Source organism: Phoxinus phoxinus, assembly GCF_949152265.1.
Source record: "Phoxinus phoxinus genome assembly, chromosome: 19".
Classification (NCBI taxonomy): Eukaryota; Metazoa; Chordata; class Actinopteri; order Cypriniformes; family Leuciscidae; genus Phoxinus; species Phoxinus phoxinus.
In genome coordinates this window covers 22,198,993-22,218,802 of record NC_136894.1, presented here as the reverse complement: position 1 = coordinate 22,218,802, position 19,810 = coordinate 22,198,993, and the positions used below count along the sequence as shown (strand labels likewise).

Below are 19,810 nucleotides of genomic sequence, written 5' to 3'. Positions count from 1 at the left end.
TAACAGAAGATTCATCCTTTTTATAAAACAGCCATTTATGTAGTGCAGTCATTGCTAGCATGTTTATTCAACTCCTACCACTGAAAGTTCAATTACGTTGCGACTTACCAAAATGTTTTCCTGCTGAAATATTGAACAGATCCCAGACCATGGTGGCAACAAGGGGGTGGTGCTTCTTATCCAGCAAGATATGGGCTAATTCAACAGCTTAATATCCAGGGAAATCATTAGGAAACCTGAAAAAAAAAAAAAAAAAAGTGTCAGTATCAAGAGGCTTTAATATACTGCCAACTTAGTGGCTTATTTACATTTTTGAGAAGAACATGCTACAAGCAATAACAAAAAAAAATCTCCCAATGCATTTTTACAGTATGTTCTTTTCTGTTTCTGTGCAATTAGGATGATGCATAACGTACTGAATGTAAATAGTAATGTGAACAAAATGCTGGAATTATCCAACCTCTCATTTAATTCCTGTATGTGTACACAAACCCCTGTGCCCTGCGGTCCGCCTGTGTAAAATGACCCTCATTTGGGCTCTGTGTTTGGAGACTGCAGTAATCAATCAAACATGATTAGGTTAAATGACATAAGAAGGCGATGCTTGAGCTGGGCCGTGTGGCGACTTTCCTCCGTGCCATGGTTACCAACCTCCTCCGTAATTAAGAATGTGTCTATTGTGCCCCAAAGCTGTGCAATTAAGACAAGCATTTAAGGAGCCGAACCTTTCTAATAAATGCTTGCTCATAATGACAATGCAGCAGCAAGTCCTGGATTGCAGTGCTTTAGAACCCCAAAGAATTCTGGCAGGAACCGTGGCCTAGCAGTTAAAGCGCATGCTCAGACACATTGTGACGCTCGTGTGGGTGATCTTTGAACCCAGTATACAACATCTGTATGATCTTTAAAAAATGGGAAGGAAACAGATTATAAACTCTCTCAGCTGGATTCATGAACATTAATTAGCTGTCATAATGTTCGGCAACTGAAGTGACCAATTTTATCTTTAATTGGTGGCCAAAATTTGTACATTATAATTGTCTCCCAAAAAATGGAGGGTCACTGTAATTGATAGAAAAATGATTTAAAAATAATAATATCACCCACAACTAGCCATTACTTTTTGATGAGATTTTTTACACACCAAAAACAGAATATATTTGTCTTATATTCCAGTAAAAATAAATAATAATAACATCCTTGAAGATAATTTGTTTGAGAAGCAACACTTGCAACACTCTTTCAGAGAACATGGTCTACTTTTCAAAAGTTTGGGGCCAAATTATTTTATTTAGTTTTGAAAGAAATTAATACATTTATTCAGCAAGGATGCAATAAATTGATTAAAAGTGACAGTAGAGACATTTAGAATGTTGCAAAAGATTTATATTTAACTAAACACTCATCTTTTGAACTTGCTAGTCATCAAATACCTTCGTTTATATAGAGAGATACAAGATACATTTCTAGTTCCAGCATTATTTGTGCATCAGGCATTCTTCTTTAAACACAAAAAGTATCAGATGTTTGAAAACTTACCCACATTTGGTTTTCAACCATTGAAAATTTGGACATGGAGTTGCATTGGGGTCCCCATATTTATGGGATTGAACCATATAGGGCCTTAAAAATGAAGGTTACAAAAGAAAAGATGCTGCCATCTTTCTAAAGTCATTTTTACCATCATGGAAATTGTCATTTTGACCCCTTTATAAAATAGTGGATTACTAATAGAAAAATATACATTCGTGGCATTTAATATTGGGCTTTCTTTACCAGAAAAATTGTTTTAGTTGGGGACCTCTGGTTAAGTTGACATGGAATGACCCATTATTTATTTATTTTTAGATTTTTATCTTTTAATAAAAAAAAATTCAAATATATTTTTCATTGAAAACAAGTTTAAAAAATGTATTGTGTAAAACTGAGTATAACTACAAAAAATATTTGATTAATTTCTATGACATTTCCAGCCTTGGAAATTGTAAAATTGTAAAACTCGCTGATATTTCCAGGCTTTCTGTGACTGTGGAAGCCCTAAGGATTTGGTTAATGAATAAAAGAAAAAGAGTTGCATTTCGGAGAAGACTGTTTGTGTGGATAAAGAGAGTGGAAGTGTCAGAATTCCCAAACACACAGTTGCCATCGTCAGAATCAGCCCTTCTGACACACACCCATAATACACACAAATAAATAAATACATACATGCACACTGTAAAAAGGAGCAAAAAATGTGAGTAGGGAAAATAAATAATGACAAGGATGAAGAGTAAAAGGAAACAACGAGGAGTGAAGTAGATACAGAAAAAGAGAGAGATGGGCCAGAGTTCAGAGAATTGAGGAGGCGAGTTGTCGTCAGTATGACTGAGTTTGTGAGTGAGACAGAGCTGTTCTCCGCGTCTGCTGCCGTGATGGAGGGTGATATAGATTAATGAGCGGGCTGACGGTTCCCGCACACAACCGTCAGCAAAGCGACGGCCTTCATAGAGTCTCAGCAGCGATGCGCGGCACACAAACACCCCGTAAGTGACTGCAGTGCAACAGCACAGTCTTTACAACACAGAGGCCTGGACTCTGCTGCTGTTGCAATGCTGTGAAACTATAGCATCAATCTTGAAGGATCCGATGGGTATTACATCACATGCTAACAGGAGCTCTAAAATCCGACTGGATGAGTTGTTGTGATTTTACACCTGTGACTGCACATTAGTTGCATTTTACATTATGCAATGTTGCTTGGCAACCATAAGCGGCATACAGTTAGGCTAATGAACTATATTATTAAATGGAAGAAATGTTTGTTAGTGGTTCTACATCCTGGTGGCAAGTTTTGCACTAGCAAGCATCACTTTTATTTGCTTCAGAAAGCCTACCTATCTAGACTGAAAAAATGGGTGTAGTATTTATTTAGAAAAGCATTTTTTCACTCCAAATTTTTTTATTTTTGGTAACACTTCTTTTAGGGTGACAGTTACACATGTTACATGTTCTAAAGTACTATACCAATAACAGCAAATAATGCATAATAACAAGTAACTAACTCTAACCCATAGTAAGTACAATTAATAGTTATTATTAAGTATTTATTTGTGTAATTACACTGTAACAATGTCACTTAAAAATAAAGGGTTATACTTTACTTTAAGGTGTCCTTGTTACAGTGTAATTATACATATAAGTACTGAGTAATATTAATTAACTACATGTACTTGCTATAGGGTTAGGATCAGATTTGGTTTAGGGTTAGTTGCATTTAATTATGCATAATTAATAGTAATTACTATAGAAGCTGCATGTAAGGTGTAATGACACTGTAAAATAAAGTTGACAAATACGGTGCAACACTATTTTCTTGTCAAATGTAAAACAATATCTTAAATTATATCTTTAAAAAAATGGTACAATTTTCAAATCTTTTTTTACAGTGTAGTTCTGACTATAATTAATAATATATGTAATTATTTAACATGGCTGTCTATTCTCACATAACTGAAGCTGACCTTTTTATAAAAGCAATAAGTAACTCAAAGGAATAGATCACTGAAATGTTTAAATATAAGTCAGTGGGTCCAACGTTGTTTTAATTTGGATACCATTGGCTTTCATTGCATGGACAAAAACAGTTTAAACATTCTCCAGAATGACTTCTTTCATGTTCCACAGAAGAAGAAAAAAGATGAGGTTTGGAACGAGATGAGGGTGAGCAAATAATGATAACATTTTAATTTAAAGTTTAAGTATCCCTTAAGGTTATTCACTACAGTGATTTTATCATGGTTAAGAAGTTGTGGGGCCTTAACCGTGGTAAAATCACTACAACTAACGATATTGTGTGACTGATTGCTAAATTATTATTTTTACTTTATCATGTTAAAGTAAAAATGACTTCGAGGACTGTATTATATTGAAAAACTGTAGACCTGTAGGCCCTGGTTAGAGTCTCGTCTCCTGATCTGATCGGCTTCAGTTGGAGTGTCAGAGCCGGTTAGTGAAATCCTGTGGATCAGATCAATATCGCGCTGGTTAGGAGAAGGGAGAGGCTCTTAGTGGCTGTCATTTTCAGGCCTGTGGGTTGTGTGTTTGTCAGTGTCAAATCACCAGCTCTGCTATATCTGCCCCTACAGGGCCAAACACAATCACAGCAAAAACATCTTAAAAACAGAATTGGACAATATTCCTTTTAAAAGTAAAGTGTTACGATATTGTGTTATTGGTTATAAAAAGAAAATTATTACATTACATTGGTACAGTACATGTTATGGAATACACGTAAAGTTGCAGCTCACTGAGACTCCAGAGTGGAAGCACTAAGCTTGGCTTGTAGGCATTATTTGTTTAAAATGCTGTTTATTGCTGTGGACAAGCACCCAACATAGCTAGTATATAACAAAGACTAATGAAAACATGCATTTGCTCATTTTTATTGCAGCACTAATGCATTTAAGTCACATCTTTTACAAAATGTTGTGACAAAAATCTCAGGTGGGATGAAAAAAAGCTCTCTGTACGTCACTGATAAGAATGATACACATACCCTAACTTAAGTATGCTTAAAAATGTAAAGGGAAATAAAAAATGATTAGTGAAAATCCATATAAATCTATTATTTTGCCAATACACACACACACACACACACACACACAATGTATGTATATTTATGTAAATGTAATATGTCCTTGCTGAATAAAAGTAATAACTTTTTTTTTAAACATACTAACCGCAAACTTTTGAGAAGTAGTGTATATTTAGTGACTGTGTTACGGTTCTTTGCCTGTTACCTGGAAAATCGATAAATAAAAGTGATGATCAAATCAAAACAAAAAAACATTTCTGCACTTCCTGTAAGTCATGAGAGCAAACGGATGTAATATGAATGGCACTTTCATTTCCAAACGATATCTTGTATCTAACAAAGATAAACTTTTATAACATCTAATAATAGTTCATTTTATGTGTTACTCTATAAAAAATAACCAATGTCTTCTATGTATGATGGCAACATTCAAGATTATTGCCCTGCATGTGGTCCGTCGCCAGACCGCTCTCAACCGTTTTGTGTTTACAAGCTCTTTTGATGATTAGCGCCTCTGTTTACAGTGCTCGCGTTTTATGTGTGCTGTCTTGTAAAACAACATGAGTGGCTGAAGCCCTGGCTCATTTATTAACACATCCCCAATGACAACAGTCACCCATGTCACATTCGCTTCAGCTGAAACAACTCCCATTTCTGCTTTTAATTAGCGTATAGCATGCTATACGGGCCCTGCTAATGTTTAGAGCATGGGTGAACATGGCCGTGCTTAAGAAAGCATTTACCAGGGCTCATCATCGTTATTGCGCATTGATAATTAATGTATAATGAATTAAAAAAAATTACCCCCTTGGTTATGAATGCTGGTGTACTCGGGCGGGTGCAAAAACAGTTTGATCAATGTCTTATTTTAGTTATACATATTAAATTTTGCTCTACTGCAAACTAAGGTAATATGAAAATAATATTGAGAGGCCACAGTGACAGTGTTTGCCGTGGGCGCAACAAGATTTCTCAGTTTAGAGCTGGAGAGGTCATAAAATCCACCATGCGAGAGGACAGAATCGTCTTCTGTTGGACTAAAGAGTAAAACCGTTATTCCACGAAACGGGTGCAATTTGTTTCCCTCATAAACATGTGTAAAAAAAAAACGTGTAAGTATTTTTTTTAGCAATAATCCAATTTAAAGTATTTTTTCTTGAAAATTACTCCTTGCTTTATCATATGTTAATATATGTTTGGATATAATATGTTTATAAACATTTATGTTATAACTTAAATTATACTAACCTCATAGTTATATCCCAGCCAGCATATATTGACATTTGAGATGCAATTTATTAACACTTAGTGCTGGGCTATGATTAATTGTGATTAATCGCATACAAAAATAAAAGTTTGTGTGTTTACATATGTGTGTGTACTGTGTATAATTATTTTGTATATATAAATACACACACATGCATGTAGACATTTAAGAAATGTGTTATTTATATATAAAATATTTATATGTATATATAATATAATATAAATTATGCATAAATATATGAATAGTATGCAAATATTTCTTAAATATATAAGCACACAGACGAAGACAAAAAGCCAAAACATTTGTTAACTTTATCTCCGGTTTACAATAAAATATTTTTAGAATGCAGGCCTTTTTTGCATTTTTAAATATATACATGCATATGTGTGTATTTATATGTACAAAATAATTATACACAGTACACACACATATTATGTAAACACAAACTTTTATTTTGGATGTGATTAATCGTTGCCCTGCACTATTATTTGTCTGATAGAATGTTTGAGATTGTACCAAAAATGGCTTTTAAAAACACCTTATCAAACTGGAAAAGCGCCTGTTTCGCAGAATGACCCAGAAGACATAATGGCTCCCAGTCTCGCTCTGATGGAAGAACTCATGAAAAGACAATTGTCATCACTATTTTATCTTGAAAAAAAGCTGAGCCATCAGTAATATTGAAGATCCTGAATTAATATGATATTCCTCTCACCCCCAATCATAATTTCCCCACCTATCATTCCGGTGTTCCGAGTCCATTTCCCAGTGTCTGGGAGTCGAGTCTTTCATCCCAGGTGGAGGTTTAATTCACGAAGAGATGAGAAATATTAAAACGGAGCGGGCGTCTTCCTGTCAGTCAGCCCTCTGCCTCGCCTCGCCCGAGAGCTCCGTGCCGAGGCACTGACGGGAGGCAGTCCATTTGATCTGCGGCTTTCAAAGGAAGAGAGCAAAGAGTGGCCATCAGAAATCATTTATTTCTCCACAGGAGACTCACGGATTCTGTGACAGCCACCAATCATATGCGGCTTAATTCAATATCTGCTCTGTTAATCTTTTTCTTTACGATATCGCTTCGATCCCTCGGATGAGCTTTTGTCTGCGTGAGCAAAAACTTTGAAAACAGCAATAGAAGTTTGTGTCAGAGAGCTGGTGGATGTTGATCTATGCCTTTGACATAAAGGCCCATATTGTGTGCGGTTCAGTGCATTTAAAGGGCAGAGGTCAGAGTCATAGCCTCTTATTGTCAGCTATAAGGGCTCAGAAAACTGTGAAAAATCTGGTTGTAAAAAAAAGAAAAAAAAAAAGACTCTAGGTTTGTGGTTAGGTTAAGCCCCTACTGGTAGATACCAGAACTACATCATCATGAGAGCAGAAGTCTCTCCATTGATGGGCAAAATTTTTCTAGTCTCTGTTGCACATATCAATTAACAAAGATAAACTCAAACTCAATTGAAAACCAAAGTGGCTTTGCAGCTGCAAATCGATGTCAGTGTGAACACACCTCTTGTATTGCCACAATATGCTTCCAAGAAAATACCATACACGAACTGTACAGTTCAAATATTCAATACTACGGTTCGGTGTTCTTATACCATTCCTAACCAGGCACAATGCGATAAGGTTAATCAGAAAGTCTCGCAAAATGCTTTTTGTTAGGAACTTTTTTCTGTTTACAAAAGATAAATAGTAACAGTAATAGTAACAACATGTATGTTAGACCCTAACCCTATACTGACTAAGCTATTGAAAGAGATGCTTCCAGAGGTCATAGATCCTCTTTTTAATATCATTAATTAATCTTTGTCATTAGGATACGTACCAAAAACTTTTAAGCTGGCTATGATTAAACCACTTGTTAAAAAAAACTTGATCCTACAGAATTAGTCAATTACAGGCCGATCTCAAATCTACCTTTTCTGTCAAAGATACTAGAAAAGGCAGTGTCCTCACAACTATGTTCCTTTTTAGAAACAAATGGTATCTGCGAAGATTTTCAGCGAGGATTTAGACCGTACCATAGTACTGAGACAGCTCTCATTAGAGTCACAAATTATTTGCTCTTATCCTCCGATCATGGTTGTATCTCTCTATTAGTGTTACTCGATCTTAGTGCTATTGACCACAACATTATTTTAAATAGACTCGAAAATGATGTTGGCATTAGTGGAATTGCATTAGCATGGTTTATATTATACTTATCTGACCATTATCAGTTTGTAGCAGTAAATGAAGAGATGTCTTATCGATCAAAAGTTCAGTATGGCATACCACAAGGCTCAATGCTAGGAACCTTTGCTGTTCACTCTGTACATGCTACCTTTAGGAGATATCATTAGGAAACATGGGATTAGTTTTCACTGTTATGCTGATGATACTCAGCTCTGTATTTCTTCACGCCCTGACAAAACTTACCAATTCACAAAATTAACAGAATGCATAACTGATATAAAAAACTGGATGACTAGTACTTCATTCTAAAAAAAACAAAAAACTTCCTCACGTCATAACCTAGAATACTGTCTAACACTTGATGGCTGCTCTGTCAAGTCGTCGGTTAGGAACCTGGTTGTGCTCTTTGATTCCAATCTTTCATTTGAAAGTCATGTGTCTAGTATCTGTAAGACCACATTTTTCCATCTTAAAAATATATCTAAATTACGTCATATGTTCTCAATGACAAATGCAGAACATTTTGTTAATATGTTCATGGCATCAAGGATAGATTATTGTAATGCTATTATGGGTGGTTGCCCTGCACGCTTAATAAACAAACTATGGCTGGTCCAAATTGCAGCAGCTAGAGTTCTTACCAGAACCAGGAAGTATCACCATATTAGCCCGGTTCTGTCAACACTGCATTGGCTCCATATTAAACATTGTATACATTTTTAAATATTGCTGATTACTTACAAAGCACTAAATGGTTTAGCTCCCCAGTACTTGAGCGAGCTCTTAACGCATTATAGTCCTTCACATATATTGCGATCTCAAATTTCCGGCCAGTTGATAATAAAAGAATATCAAAATCGACTGCTGGCGGTAGATCCTTTTCCTATTTAGCAACAAAACTTTGGAACAGTCTTCCTAACATTGTCCGGGAAGCAGACACATTCTGTCAGTTCAAATCTAGACTAAAAACAAATCTCTTTGACCTAGCATACATATAACACATTATAGACTTTTATAATTCAATGTTAGGCTGCATAGATTAGGTCAGGTCTCTCTGTTTATCCCGAGGTTCCTCATAATCTTTCATTAAAATAGCTTTCCCTCCCTCTTGCAGTGACATCTCTTCCATTCTCTGATAACGTGTTTACTTGCGTGAGGGCGGGACAACCTGTCACTCGCATGAGATCACAGCAATAGAAAACCACAACAATCCAACCATCCAATCAATTCCCGATGGACAAAATCAAATCCCGCCCTATTTTTTTTTTCTTGTTCGAAATCCTACATCACAATAGGGAAGAAAGGCTATTGCAACATTCACCTCATGCTGACTTTAATTACAAAAAAGAAGCAAATTATTCCATTCTGAATTTGACACACTGATCATTTATCATAAAATAACACATACATCAATAAGGGGAAATTATTAAAGAGCTCATTTATAATGACGGTATATGACAAAGCCAATTTATTACCATCCCACCCAAAAAAAAAAGCACATGGCAGAAACCAGAGATAAAGTTAACAAAAGAAATCTTCTCGATACACAACCCAACGTGAAACAAAACAGACATCATAATAGTTACCTTAGCGAGGGCTGCCTTGTCTCATTACTGCGTTACAAACAGTGACATCTCTATCAAGCCTTCTTCCATTTCCACTTGACTGCCTGGGAGGAAGAAGGATCTCGGCTCCAACATCAGCAATTAAAGGCTGATCACCAAATCACCTTGGTTTCCATTCAGGAGGGCTTAATTAGCTCACTGTACTGTTTTCTCCTTCCTCACAAAGAATCAACACGCTGCCTGCCTCAAGTGTGGTTTTTGACTCCGCTTAAGAGCCGCCATATTGCTTGAGTGTTAGATGTCGCTAATTGCTGGCCATGAAAAGCTAGCAAGCCTAAGAGGCTTCATAAAAGGAATTATAAATGCGATGACACACACACACATCTTTCTACAGGAAGCGAGCCTATATTAATTGTCTTCAGAAGCTCTATATACAGATGTCTCATTTTATAGAGACATAACAGCAGAGAGAAAGAGTTCTTCTGCCAGGCTATATGCTGGATGACCTGTGCTTTGCAGGAGGAGGGATTGTCTCAGGGGATCTAGTGTTGTAGTTTAGCCTGCTGAGAGACAGGCTACAGACCTGAATCATAGTCGTGCTCTGGGTTGCAATTATAGCCGAAGAAGAGAGGAACAGAGAAAAATGAAGGTGGCTTCGAGCATAGCTGCTATTAGAATGGCCCAGCAGACCGGCAGATAACACATACAGGCACATACACACACATACAAATCTAAACACACCAATGCAAACTCTCCTCGGGACACACACGCATGGACACAAACAAACACACAACTGTTGGCCCTAGGCATGTTTTGTATTGTGTTCTCCTTCTCTATGATAAATGAAGCTGAGGCAATTCATAAGAAAGCAAAGAATAAACGATCACTCTCTCTTATCACCTTGCCAGCCACAATAAAGCTTCCCAGCCCAACTATAGTTCAAACGGATGAAAGCGGAAATAGTTTTGTTTTCGCTACGCTCATCACGGGCTGTTGTTTGGGTCTGCAAGCTGGGAGAAAGTTGTGCAACTGAGAGCGTAACTAGACACTTGACAAGAACGTTACTTTCTAAAGTGCCACTTACATTATTGGATTCCTTCCGTTCACTTTGCATCATTACATTTTTAATAACACTTTTTTATTGAAATAACTAAATTTTTGTGTTACTTTTGGTAAGTGCTTAAATTAAATAAATTAATAATAATAATAATAATAATAATAATAATGAATAAATAATAAAATAAAGTATCAATTATTATTAATTATTTAACAATTGAAATATATATGTATTTTTTATTTATAATAATATATAATTTATATTTTATATAATTATATATTATTCATTATTTATTATATTTTAATTGTATTATTATCTATTATATTACTACTAATAATAATTATTACTTTAAATTAAGCTAGGATATGAGAGATTATTTTAATATAAAAAAATATAATCTTTCTGTAACAAGCAACACTGTATCGATTCCACAATTTGGTTTTGAGATGCTGCCATGCGTAAACAATTCAGGAAATAATATAAGATCAGTCTGGAAATGCTTAAATTGTGAAAATACTGTAGCTGCTAAGCTCCCGGGTGGTCTAATATTCAACACATTTATAGGTCGTCATGTTGCATTTCAAGACGCTGATTTAACAAAATTCCCCCAACATTATTTCAGTGTCTGTCATTTAACCTTGTCATAACATTTTTTTGCCAATGCCAATCCAAACTATATAGTTTAATGGTGTTTCTGCCCCCCAGCCCAAAGACTATCATTTGAATCCATGTGTTTCCATTAACTATCAGTTAGTGGGAGCACACTTGTGTCTTCATTAAGGTTCAGTAGTTACTAGGCTCATTGTTAAAGTTAACAGGCTCCCTTGACACAACTGCCTTATAAACAGGTGCTCCCTCAGGCCTGCTTAAAATCGGAGAATGATAATGGCTTTGAGAGTTGGGAGACGTAATTGAAGCAAGTTTATCCCATAAGAGTTAAGGGAACCATATCCAAAATAACTCTGTTCCTGAAGGACTCACAAACACAGTGGGGAGAAGAAAAATATCCAGCGCGACACTATTGTGATTAACTGAAGCAAAACAGCACAATCACTGGCTGAATTTTACTAGCAGCCGAGCGTTCGCTGACCACGTGAAATAAAATCAGCGCCACGACAATGACATCATCAATTCACAGACAAAAGTAGTATTTTAAAAATTCAGGAATCTGGCAGCAAAACACACATATTTATGCATTGCATTATAGATCAAATATAGATCAACCTACAGGGCTTGAAGGATCTGCTGCTAATGTGTTGGTGACAAACACCTTCAGGGGTCTTGTAGAGTCTATGCCTCGGCGGTTGACGCCGTTTTGGCAGCATGTGGAGGACCAAAAGCATAGTAGGCAGGTGGTCATAATGTTTTGGCTCATTGGTAATATTCAACGGGGCAAAAGGTTCCACGGGGTAAAAGGCTCCTTTGATTTTATGTTTGTCTAAACCACTAGATGGCACAAAAACTTGATGCAGCACTTTCCAAAACATCCATTTTTCAAGATGCACGTGAAAATTTGCATGCTATCGCGGGCAGCAGTGCAAAGTTGCTGTGCTAATATGATGTAATATTTGATCTATAATAAATCAGCATATTAGAATGATTTCTGAAGGATCATGTGACACTGAAGACTGGAGTTATGGCTAATAAAAATTCAGCTTTGAATCACAGAAATAAATTATATTAAATAGAAAACCATTATTTTAAATTGTAATAATATTTCACAATATTACTGTTTTTATGTATTTCTGATCAAATAAATGCAGGCTTGATGAGCAAGAGACTACAAAAAACATTTATAGTAATGTTTCCAAACTTTTGAATGGTACGGTAGGGTTTAGTTTAGATTTGTTTATAGTATTTATAATTAACTTTCTATAAAAACAAGAGATGTCTATGGAAAGACATCATTTAGATAGCCAAGTAAAAGTGTTTGTAATTACAACTTTACGAGTCCTTGCGATGAGGATTGACACGCAAGTGTTTCACTCCGTAAATAACATAATTGTCATTTTTATAAACCAAGAATGTAAACATTGCTGCATGTCAGTTGCATATCAGGGTGAAGGCACTAAAAATATTAATTGGTTTAGCTAAGTTCCCAAGCCATGACTGGTCTTTAAGCATGCAGTGAAGATTAGTTACTGTCTTTTTAACTGATGACAGAAAAAGAAACAAAAATTACATTTGAAATGCTTTTGAATTTGCTTTCCTCTTTTCTTTGTTTGGATGGAATTGCAGCCGCTAATTAGAGTTGAAAAAGTGTGTTTCTGAGTTTGAAAAATCAGTGAAGTGAAGAGAGGGAGACACAAGGAGGCCATTTGCATTTCTCTCTGCCTCACCAGCGTGTCACAACAAGGTCAGCAGTGGGCTCTGTCACTAAGCCGATGATTAAAACGTTCTAAACAAACGTTTTTTTGTTTTTTTTTACCAAACTTTTCTAAAAAGGGATAAAATGACTCCTTGCATATTCTTTTCCCAGAACTTAACTAAAATGTCCATTCGCCCCTGAGTAAATGGTTCTAAATGAGTCGACTTTAGCAACTAGTTTGAAATTACACAGTATGGGTACAGAGTTCATAAACATTCAATGAAGAAAAGCGTGTTAATTATCCATGCAAAATTCATGCATATTTAAACACAAGTTACCATAAGCCTGCACAAAATATCAAAGGAATGAAAGAAAATGAGGAGGAATAAGACGGGAGAGAGAAAAAGAAAAAGGAGACACTAATAAATTAAAAAGTCACTTCAGCAGAAACTTCACCGTGAGTGTCAATACCATATAAAATATCACTAGTTTTCTGAATATCTTAAGACTGACAAGAGCATTTTGGGTCACAGGAAACCCCTTGTTTGTACAGTCGAAACAATATTATTCTGGCTCAGCTGATTTAATTGCTGATTGGTCTGTTTAAATGAGATTAAAATGAATGCAAGCAGATTAATGAGAATGCTGGTCACATGATCAGGCTGTCTGGTGCCCATGTAAAATTTCCCCACATGGACGTAGCCCAACCAGCTGGGGCCCCACACAGCCTTGGGCTAACAAAATGTTAATTGGGCTTCAAATATGCTATTTTATTTGCCACGATCTGTATATATCATTTACCATCAGTGGAGAAACAAAAGCCTCTTTGACCCAGGCGTTCGGGCCGGCTGATTGGATGAGACCATTGCTGTTTTCACAGTTTCCTAAGACATAATTCTTATTCATTCATTCACAAGCCACTTGACACATCAATTAGAGACAATAATCACATAATAATCTTAATGATTTTGAAATTAAAATGCCGCCTTGCCTTGGTATGAAAAACGGCACAGGAAGTGGCATGGCCATTGAAGTGTGTTCAAAAACACACACATTTACATCTAAACGTGAGCTCAGAGACCCAGTGAAGCAGAATCGCAAAGCAATTAAATAAGCGTTCAGTAAATATAACAGTAGCTGAGACTCTAAAATGTATCACAACAATCATAATGATGGGGAAAAAAACATTTTATTTTGTATTTGATATCTAATAGTATCTTGATTTTATTTATATGTCTAGTAATAGTAAAAGGCTTATATGCCCTGATATTTTAAATGTACATACATTTGAGAACCGTTTTTTACTCAAAGCATCAATTCAAGGCTGGGCATTAACTTTCTTCTATTGTTCTCACACAATGGAGCCTATTCAAAGAAAGTGTTTTGTTATTATTGTGTCATGGATATAACAACATTTTTTTTTATTAAAAGGTATTAAAATATAACATATTTTAAATATGCTTTGATGTGTAGGCTATATTATTACAACATAGTCGATAACTTTGCATGACTAACTGGTTAAAATACATTCTTTTTCAAATATGTGTGTGCTGAAAAGGTTTAATTGCTGCATCAAAAAATAGTGGTGAAAATACTACATTATACTCTATTTTGCCTAAAATAATAACCAATGGCTTTCTAAAGTCATGTTTAAAGGTGAAAAAAAAAATACATCATGGATATCAATGCCTCTGTCTCTGATGGTTAAAGGTGGCTTCATTCCCAATAAAAACTATCAGATCCATTTGTTTAACATTAAAATACTAACGTTTGACATTTGAATGGGCCGAACAGGTTTTAAGGCTCGAGGCAGGAGCGCTCTGAAGACGAAGCGCAGATAAATGTGTCTGATTTTAGTAATCCAACGTTTTCAGAGAGGGATTGATCTGTCTATGCTCCAGGACCTGCCGGACCTCGCTCTAAACTTAAGCTCAATTGTACTGGAGCAAAAATATTGTGTGACGTCCATCAAGCTGACAGTAATGCACCGAAATGGCCCATAAACAGCTCCAAGTTTCCATCTCCCAACGACAACCTATGGGGATTATTGCTGTACATTAAGACTTAAAAATGCGTGGCGAATTCCATTAATCCATCTCATTGCATAAAATTTCCATTTGATTTCCGATGTGGAATTTTAGATGAACAGGAGAGAGCCGAGAAACCCTCATTACTTCATATTCAATCAATCAGTCAGCTGCAAAAGCATCACAGCAAGCGTCTGGGCACACAGTGAGGGGCTTCAGTCTGATTATGGAGATGGACGTCGGATCATTAGAACAATGGCTGCGTGCGTGTTTGTCCGTGGTCATTCCTGAGGATGTCATCGCTTCATTATTATTGACATGCTGCATTACTTAGCAGCTACGAGTGTCCCTCTGACAGGCGTAATGCTCATAAACTATGCCTGAGTGGACCACCCCAAGATCAGAAAAATGTTAGCGGGTGTAAACATTGACATCGGCTGGCTTTTTAATTCTGAGTGCACGCACATGTGAGAATGTGTGTGTGAGCGCGCGCTCCATTGTGCAGCCAGATGAATCCCGGACCACCATATCATGCTAGATGATGCCCATTTAAATCTATTTTCCAGCTAGCCATTCGGAAATTGAATTTGAAAGTTGTAAATGTGGCAATTTACTAAATATCCCGAAATGATCTATCAACAAAGAACTGAGACGCTATAAAGTGCTAGAAGGTGATAATGGATAGCAGAGGGCAAAATGGCATCCGCGTGGGCTACGATTCACCTTGCCGCGTCTCCTCTTGATTTTTTGTCATCAAGCCCTTTCTTTATCAGCGGTTTCAAATGCGATTGTCACACTAGAGGGATCTCAGGAAGAGGAAGAGCCACACCGGTCAAAGTTTTTCAATTTCACTGCCAATTTCCTGCGTAATTACAGCTGCTTTTGATGGTCTTTTAACGGCATGGACCTGATTCTGCCTCTCAGCGGTGGGCTATGGGATGATCACACATACACACACATTGCCATCAGCTCCTGTGGTGGCCCCCCAGGTGGGGGTCAATGAGCTAGTGCTAATGTTGCACTGCAGTGAGGTAGCAGGCAAGATGGCCGCTGGGATATGCTAACTGAGATGGGCCAACACTGATTGTCCTGTGCTTCAAACGCTCTAAAACAGCATTTCCCGACCTTTTTTGGCTTATGCACCCCCACGGGCCCATCAGTAAGACTCAAGTACCCCTTTCAGTAATACTTTAGAATCCACATTACAAGATTACGGAGAAGACGACCAAAGAAATCAACCTCCTTTCTATCTAAAATTACTGTATCCCATTTAAAATATACTTTGATGTGTATACCGTATTTTCCGGACTATAAGTCACACTTTTTTCATTGTTTGACTGGTCCTGCGACTTATAGTCAGGTGTGACTTATATATCAAAATTAATTCATACTGACTGAGATGAACCAAGAAAAAACATTACCGTCTACAGCCGCAAGAGGGCGCTCTAGTTGACGGAGTTGTTCAGAAGCGACACCAAGGAAAAATTCAATGGATGCAGTGTTGTGGAATGAGATCGCGGGAGCTTGGTGAACTTGCTTACCGGTAACTTGTTGGACTCGCTGGCAAATGTTAATTTAGCCTATTCAGCCTCCCAGGTATATGTTCTTTATGCTATTGTGTAGATGAATAACCTTTAATGTGTTACGTTAACATACCGGACACCTATTCAGCCTGTTGTTCTATGTGCTATTGTGTAGTTGAATAACTTGCCTTTCTAGATTAAATGTCTGTTCTTGGTCTTGGATTTTGTGAAATAAATTTCTAAATAAATGCGACTTTTAGTCCAGTGCGACTTATATATGTTTTTTTCCTCTTCATTACGCATTTTTGACTGATGCGACTTATACTCCAGAGCGACTTACTGTATAGTCCGGAAAATACGGTAATTATCACAGTATTTGAATGGTCAAATAGTGAAATGTCTTGACTTTTCATGACTATATCCTTACTGGTTGAAATACTTTATTTTCCAGTACATTTATGTTGTGAATTCACTTTCACTGAAGTAGTGAGTTTAGGTATGAGGGTGCAGACCCAGTGTTTGTTCTGAAGCCAAACATCAGTGCCTTGAATTTGATGTGAGCAGATATATAACATAAAAGTAATGTGTCTTCATATATATAAGAAAAACAATGAATTAACCTTGTGAAAAGAAAACATTAAGTTAATATTACGATATTATTGCTTTTATATTGTTGTTATGCTATAAATCATTTATTTAAATATCGTCTTGAAAATATTCCAGTAATATTTTTCCACTATTTATTTTTTATTTCCACAATAATATAAGTAACGTAATGTCAGATGTATAAACGTAAAAAAACACATATTTAGTTTTTATTATATTTGTTTCTTACTGTTTCTTACAAACTATCAATCCTGCCAACTGTTATTTCTGTCAACAGAATAAAATAATTGTGATTAATCTCATGAGTCATCCCAGAAAGGCAGAATAAAACCATAAAAATATAATATATTATTTTTAAATAATTTATATATCTTTTGGGACTATTAAAAATATATATATATTTTTTTTAACAGATAAAATAATTAAGATTTATTTTTAAAACATTTACCATATATAATAATATATAGTAATAATCACAGTCCTAAAAAATGAATTCCCCATTCCTTTAGGACACCAATTCGCAAACCTCTGAAAAGATCAGAGGGGAACATAGGGGTCAAACATATTGGGCAACTTGTTAGGACCCAACTGTTAACTGTGCAAAAGCTATCCAAACCACAATGAACGGCCTCCATTTTTAACTCTGCAAGACTACACCAAGAATATTCTATGGACACATCTGCTGATGCTGAAATTAATCTCAGATGTTCCTGGAGTAGTTAAACTTTATATGACAGTCCTAAATCATTGTATTACCCCAAATTCTACTTAGCACACCAAACACATGATTCTCTTAGAGGAGGAGGGGGACGGCACGTGATTTACCTGCACCCAGCTGCTGTTTGCAGGGGACGACATGTGGACAGAGGTCAAACAGGAAGTTGCTTTCCCCCGGGGACAGGCAGGAAACAGATGAGAGGTCACAGATCATTAAAACATATCTATCAAGCCTTTCGTGGTTACTAATTCTCCCAGTCAAATGTTGCCATGTAAATATGTCAAATGGGAATGAAATTACCACCGCGCTTTATTGACTGTGATAAAATCTGAAAAGCGCCACTGAACATAATTACATACTTGTCAGAGCCATAAAAATTAGCTTTATTATCAATGGAATGGTTTTGTACAACTTCATTCCTGTTCGATGCCTTCCAGATGGGGCTGCTTTACGCACTTGAACAGTTTTTATGCAGATCTCAACTTTTTTTTAAACTCCCTCTCTTTCACTATCTCATGCATCTGTCTATGCAATGAAGAGAGTGAGGGAGAGAGAGGTTGAGGCTGAATGCTACATTAGTTCAGTTAAATGGGTTTTTACATGCTATAATACTTGCACTGTACTTGTACTTTTAAATGCTGGCTATACTCGCATTTAAAAAAAAAAAATTGTTATTCTACTTTTATCATATATTTGACCTGATATTCTTATATTATATTCTTATGATATTCTTTTTCTTATATTATCTTCGTTCATGACATCTTCGATCTTAAACGGTAAAAGAAAAAGATATGAAATAAATTTGGGTCAAACAAAATTGCGCAATTTTACCGTTTTTACAGAGCAGCGTGTCATAATAATAATAATAATAATTCGTTACATTTATATAGCGCTTTTCTGGGTACTCAAAGCGCTATACATGGAGGGGGGAATCTCCTCAACCACCACCAATGTGCAGCATCCACCTGGATGATGCGACGGCAGCCATATTGCGCCAGAACGCCCACCACACACCAGCTTACTGGTGGAAAGGAGACAGTAGCCGCGTTTCCATTACCCTTCAAATTGCGCAAATTGAAATTGCGAATTGAAAATACGCTCAATGGAAACACGTCAATTTCGCAAAAACTCTCGTTTATCGCAAAAAAGTTTTTACGCTCGCATGAGGAGGTTTTTCAGCCAATTCGAAAAAGGAATATTTCGCAAAACTGCAATGGAAACAGTTTTTGCGCATTTACAGTCACCTGACTTAGAAGACGCGGTGTGTTTGGGGTCCATGTACGCAAATAATAATAATTATCATCATTATTATAACATTTACTAGGCTACATATTTAGATGACGCTTTTATCCAAAAAAGGAACAAAGCAATTCGTCAAATGTCATTCATAATACGGGTTAGACAATAATAATACAGAGCTGAGATTATCACAAATAAACACAATATTTTGACGCATATCTAAGGGTATGTGTGGAGTGTGGAGCGCGCACTACATGGCACGGAGGCGCGGGCGTGAACACTTGCATTTTCCTATTAACAGTGAAACAACTTAATATAGCCTACTCTATAATTTCTGGTCATACAGAAAATAATAATACATTATTTGTAACTACTTTTATTTGTGTAAACAATAACAAGAAAATGTTGTGCTTTTGTAAAATAAAATAAAACAATCAGGCGCGTTTTCATGATCTCCCTGAACTGGAGCGCGAGAACTGAAACAAAATATAGCCTATGTAGGCTAAAGCTTGAAATGTCCACTTTAAAATGAACAAATTCGAATCAAAAGCTAACACATTTTGTTCTGATTAAGTAATCCGTATGAAAGGTGCATTTCTCTCTAAAAGAGCATCTGCTTAACAGCGGAGATGGAGATGTTTTTAGCCGAGTTAGAAAACAATAGTTTAATAATATTAATGGCTCTTCTTATTCAGCACTGCGGGAAAATGTCAATTCCAGGTTCTAATTTGGCCTTAGAAAACCAGTAAAATCGA

The 19,810-nt window shown here is 36.3% G+C and overlaps 1 protein-coding gene across 2 annotated transcripts in view; it reads right to left on the bottom strand.

The window, feature by feature from the left end:
* tshz1 (teashirt zinc finger homeobox 1) overlaps positions 1-19,810 on the bottom strand; it is a 283,121-nt gene that overhangs the window by 136,638 nt on the left and 126,673 nt on the right. For both annotated transcript variants that reach the window (XM_079590047.1, XM_079590049.1), the window contains exon 5: positions 109-236. The gene's annotated coding sequence lies outside the window, so the exon portion shown is untranslated. The remainder of the gene's footprint in view (positions 1-108; positions 237-19,810) is intronic.